General features: G+C 33.9%; 1 long non-coding RNA gene across 2 annotated transcripts; it reads left to right on the top strand.

Moving 5' to 3' along the window:
- Positions 1 to 1,031: 1,031 nt before the first annotated feature.
- Positions 1,032 to 2,656, top strand: LOC141597002 (uncharacterized). Of its 2 annotated transcripts, XR_012522671.1 has the most exons (5): positions 1,032 to 1,126; positions 1,247 to 1,302; positions 1,416 to 1,443; positions 1,705 to 1,757; positions 2,384 to 2,656. It is a non-coding gene; the product is annotated as an uncharacterized LOC141597002 (long non-coding RNA). The 2 variants fall into 2 exon arrangements; XR_012522666.1 differs by having other exon boundaries at positions 1,032 to 1,302.
- Positions 2,657 to 6,094: the final 3,438 nt, after the last annotated feature.

Raw genomic sequence — 6,094 nt, 5'->3', positions numbered from 1 at the left:
AATACATAATCACTAAAAAAATCATTTAAAAAAAAGCTCAGTTTAAAATGAAATCAAAATTATTATAACCAGATTCATAATTTATAAAAAAAAATCTGGTTAAAAAAATAATAAAGTTCAAAAAATTTAATAAATATTTTCTATAAAATGCATATATAAATCTGAACAATATAATTTGAAAAAAATACAATTTATAAACGAATTGAAATTTTTTTAATGACGATTGGATATGGAGATTCAATTAGATAGGATAGAATACCTGGGTTCATTGAATAAAGAAATTCATGAAACAAATGAAAACAAGAGAGATCTAAAACAAATAAAGATGCAAATGTTTAAATTTTGTGGATGAGACGAGCAGAGGATAATTCAGACGAGATAATCTTATTTTAGTGTTAATTTTCTGGGTTGGTTGAGTGAAAATTTGACAGGGATGAAGATGATAGGGATGAAGATGGGTGATGACTGATGAGTACTTGAGTAGTACTGTAATGTTTTAGGAATTAGGTTTGGGGAGTTGGGACTTGGGAGTTGTTTGTAGGTATATTTAAGTATTTTATTTTATTTTATTAATTAATTTATCATATGTGGTAGTGGGGTGTGAGACGTGGCTAATGGGATACCATTAGTCATGTGTGTACTCAATACTCGATATAGGCAACTGTTAAGAGTATTTATTTTATTTTTTTTAATTAATGTTTTGTTTTAAACACTTTTTTTTTAGTTACTTTAAGTATTTATCTATTTCCTTCCTTCAATAATTCATTTACATTTTAACGTGCTTCAGCCAGTTTACCGATACACACCGAGATTTTAATTTAGTACTTGAAAATATTTTTGTGGACATATTTCGTCATAATATAACATCTAAAACATATATAAATAATAAAAAAGATATAAAACATTGTACAACAAAAATCGGGCGCGACAAGCGAGTCAAGGTCCGCGACAAGCGGTTCAGGAGCGATTCCGTGACACCGCGACCGCTACCGCGATCGCGACCGATACCGAGATTTAAAACCCTGGTTGTGACTCAATTTATTGGGCTGTACATATCGATTATGATGAAATGTTGATCAGTCTTCCACTTTATTTAGGCCAAGGGAATGGCAATGATTCTGAACGGGTATTGAACGATTTGAAACCTTTCTTCTTTGTCTTTCTTTGTCAATGTGTGGTTTTTAACTGCTGAACTAAATATGGGCCTCACTTCCATAGGTGAATCCTGATTGATCTTTATTTTCAGTATAAAGAATTCTTGTTCGGAGATGCTAAATAAATCAATAGTTCTTACTGAAAGAGGTGCCTAAAGTTTTAATTTCTAAAAAAGGCCAATTTCGGACTCTAGTTTTCTGCATTTTTGCTGCTATTACTGACAACTTATTAATTATACTCTCTTTTGTAAATTTGTCTAGGTCTTTGGTACAGGACTTAGTGATACAGGTACCTAATTTAGAGCTTTCATTTAACTTCATAATTGTTATATCGGTTTTTCTAACCTATGCCCATTAGGCATAGGATAAAAAACCCAAAAAGGAAAGAAATAAATGCATTCTAGTGGGCATAGGTTAGAAAAACCCTTGTTATATTCTTCTTAGTGTCTACCTCAGTCGATGTCATTTGTCGACTATAGACTAGTTTTTTGCATTTTGATGCTATTGCTGATAACTCATTAATTATTCTCTATTTTGTAAATTTATCTAGGTCTTTGGTACATGACTCAATAATATGGAGTTCAAAGTGCAACTACTCAACAGGTACCTAATTTGGAGCTTTCATTTAACTTCATACTGTACATGTTATATTCTTCTTAGTGTATTTACCTTAGTCAATGTCATTTGTCGACTATACACTAGTGGTGATATGTGGCTTTATGAGACTGCTACCAATTTAGGAGACTGATTGGTGCCTAATAAAATCAACAATCATGCCCCTTTCTTACAACCACAATCTTCTTATGGCTACCAATTTAGGAGACTGAGGTCAACAACAGCTGCCGGCCGACTCTAGACAGTTGCATCCTAGCTAGCCCCTTTCTGAGCAGGTAGACAGTAGCTGAAATTATACTTATGTTGGATAGTTAGTCTTTCATCTGAGAACTGAGCATAGTGTGCATCTATCATTCGTAAATCTAAACTCGTTATATCCATCTTAACTTATATCTTCTTTCTTAAGTTTGTGTACTTTCTGTTGCCTTATATCAGTTTCTGTATACTAAATTTACTTGATTGCTTTCTTAAGCTGTTTTTTTTTCGTGTCATGCCTTTTTTTGTCTTTTTCTTAAATGAATACTTTCTAGAGCATACCTTTGAATGAAGTAAAGGAGGGTCGGTGTGGCAGTCGTTTTCTTGTTTCTAAGTTTATGGTGGGTGTCAACTTTCAGGTCAAGAAGTGCCATTGAACGGAATTCGAATATGGCAAAATGAAGTGAAAGAGTAGAGGCAGAAGGTGAGATGCTGATAAATGGGACTGTTGTCTTAAAGTATGGGTGCTCTTAGGTGGAGGTGGGACTGTTGTCTTAAAGCATGGGTGAGCTTAGGTTGACACATTGTATAGATTTTTTTTTTAATTGACTTTGGATAATCGGTTAATTGTATAAAGATTTTTTGGGGTTAATTATGGGATTATCTTGTATTTGTGATGTATGAGTAATTTTTTGGACAACAATATCGTAATAAATAATTTTTTTTTTATTAAAAATAATAATTATGGATATCAGATTTTTGTAACAACCTGATGTCTATCTTTTAAAATGGACATCATATTTTTAAGATATCTGATGTCTATGATAAGGAATCAACATCAGCCTTCCTATAAATCCGATGTCTATATGACATATAGACATCAATTTTTTTCAAAAGTTTGATGTCTATTGATCAATAGACATTAGACTTAAGTCCGATGTCTATTGGTCTTAACTGATGTCTATAACGTTTTTTGTAGTAGTGATCAAGTTATTTAAGTGAAGAAGATGAAGAAATTTGGTCCTTATTTTCCTCACCAAAACCGGCCAAGTAAGGATTTATAGGTGAATTTTTTGTCTTAATTTTACAATATGCAAATGTGTGTGAGATGGAGTATTTATAGAATGTGAAATGTAAACAATTCACATACAAAATATAGTGGGTTTTACCTAACCACATGGTGATAATCACCATAATATTAGGCGGCACTCATGTGCCATTTTCGGTCCATTTCGACTTTCGACATTTGTCCCACAAATGCTTATAAGTCCTATATTTAACTATCTTATATAATTAAATATTAATTTAATTATTTAACACTTAAATAATACAAATTAACAAGTAATTACCACTTAACTATTAAGCAATTATTAGACCATTTTATCAATATAAAATGTCTTATAAAACCCATTAGCTAATTTTACAACATCTTGTAAGTTAGAATAGCTAATTACCTCCGCCTTACAATATACACACAAACCGTAGAAATTTTAGTCAATTAACTATTAATTACTAAATACAAATTAACATTTATTAATTAATTATCATATAATTAAATAATAAATTCCCTTGGCCCGAGTTCGTAACTCGTCATCAAATAATACATTCACTTGACTAATTAAAGTCAATTATCACAAGGAATTTATTAAATTGTATCTTATACAAATAATTAGTTTTTCCATTTGGGCATCATCCTATAGGTGTAACCTAAAGGGATCAGTTGATCACCACCGTCACACGACAGTAACGTCAAACTCTAGTCAGTCGAGCGTTACCGATGAGCATTGATCAACTGGCAAATATAAAATAAATCCCTGATATTCTTTTTACGAGATTTATAATGTAGACGCACTATTGTGGAGGACATTTGCTCCAACAGAGGTTATACGCTCTAACAAGTTAAAGGCAGTGGTTATACACTCTAACGGATGTTCGCTCTATTCGCTATGCTTTGAGGCTAGCATTGTGCCTTATGTTGCTATGGATCGTGTACTACGTTGGTTTGTAAGTCTCCATGATCTAGTGGTTGCATATGATATAGGTTTGAATAATTGCATCCGTCCGATGTTGGTAAGTCTTGAAGTTTTTTTGTGTGTCATGATGTATATATGTCTTCACGTGCCTTTTGTCTACTTTCAGTTGTTATTAATTGTATGGTTATTCAGCCTGTTGTAAACATGACTGGGAGAGCATCTAGTTACTCCCGACTGATTGTCGACCCCTCTCTCAGGCTGTTCAGATTGATGCTGCTTGGATATTATGCTGGCATGGGGAAATGTGTAAAGCGAGATTAATAAACTATTTAGGATTTATGTTGTTTCCAGTTGAGATACATATAGTAATTTAGTAGCTTTTTATTTTGGATTTATTATCGATTTGGATTGATCAAGTGTTTCTGCCACCCAGACCTTATTATCGTTGTTATACTAAGATTATTACTATATATTGTGTTAGTTCTTTTATTTTATAATCCAAATTGTTACAATTCCCAACCATTTTTGGTCATTTACTACAAATAAAATGTAGAAAGAAAACAGATGACTTTTTTATCCTAATATATTTCGAAATAACTTAATAAGATCATTCCAACAATTCTTGATTCTCCGCCTATGGATCTTCGCACTATCATTCGAGAAGACATTTTGCGAGTGGTTATTTCCCGTGTAATAGCTAGCTAGATTTTCTTTTGTTGTTTCGGGGCTTGCCCCCCTTTAGGACCAAAAAAAAGATGACAAATTTAATTATTATTTCCTAGAAAATTGTTCAATATGCAAGTCAGCAAGGACGGTTAAAGTAACACCTCCATTTATTCAGGAGCCTTTAGCTAGACAACCCAAGTAAATGAGAGCGTTACCATCTCGGTTTCCCGAAGTACTGAATAACAAAGTACAACAAACCAAAGTACTTTAAATAAAGTTTAGCGATTACATGTTTATTACAACTTAACCAAAATAAAACTTACTATAAAATAAAGTACAGCTCGCAGCGGAAATAAATAAAGTGATTAAATTATCTATGTGGTCTAGACTTCTAGGTAGACTGGCCAAGTCCTCACGCATTCCCATAAGCTCCCAAGTCAGCTAATCCTTACTACCTGTCAAATCTGCTCCCCATTATGGTTCATCACAGTTGTTCATGAATACACTGTCAATCACGAGGTTGAGTAGGTATAATCTAAGCAACAATAATTATTTAATATAAAACGCAACCAACCAATTTCCAGTCATTGCCAACTCATCCAACCATACCGTAACTAACTCAACGAATTCACTGGCAGTAGCACAACCCCCTTAACACCGTACCATGCTCAACTCAACTGGCAGTGGTACACTCATACCATGCTCAACTTGCAGTAGTACCCACCGTACTATGCACATCTGGCAGTAACAACTCTTTTGTTATGCACAACTGGCAGTAGCATCTCTCCCTCTATGCACAACTCATCACAGAACTCGTATGACTTATCAATAATAATCGCAATAGTATAAATAACAGTGACATCCATCTCAACATTTAATATAATACTCTTAACCACAATTCTTTATAAAACTTATCTCCGACATAACTTCGTCATATAAGAACATAACACAAGGATGAGTAGGATATTCCCACCTGGCCAACAATTCCAAATAAGCAGCTCAAGTGATCCAAATAATTAAAGCAACCAAACCCGATTATAATTTCTTCACAATCGTCACCTAACATAAATATTATGATTTCTCCATCAATTATTAATTATTACGTTCTATTATTATTTATTATTCAAATTAATTATTTATTATTAGAGGATTACGGTATCAAAAACCCGATTATAACAAACCCGAACAACTCAATGTAAAACCCGTCAAAAAACACCCAACAACACCCCCATATACACGGTTTTAAGCCGTGTTCCACCACCCACCATAAACGCCCAAACCTGACACCATACGACCACCACCATACGGCCACCACCATCACCACTCAACATAGCCACCGCAAGCCCACTACACCACGCTCCCATTCACCCGCTAACCACCCATCAAACCACCACCAACAGCCCAAAAATACTCGCCCCAACTACCTTCTCTACCCGACATCAACAACCAAACCACCACCCTCCACCGTGTGTAAAACCCAACACCATGATT

The sequence above is a fragment of the Silene latifolia genome, chromosome 1, assembly GCF_048544455.1.
Source record: "Silene latifolia isolate original U9 population chromosome 1, ASM4854445v1, whole genome shotgun sequence".
Taxonomy (NCBI): domain Eukaryota; kingdom Viridiplantae; phylum Streptophyta; class Magnoliopsida; order Caryophyllales; family Caryophyllaceae; genus Silene; species Silene latifolia.
The sequence above is the reverse complement of the archived record's forward strand: the minus strand, read 5'-3'. Positions and strand labels throughout refer to the sequence as shown.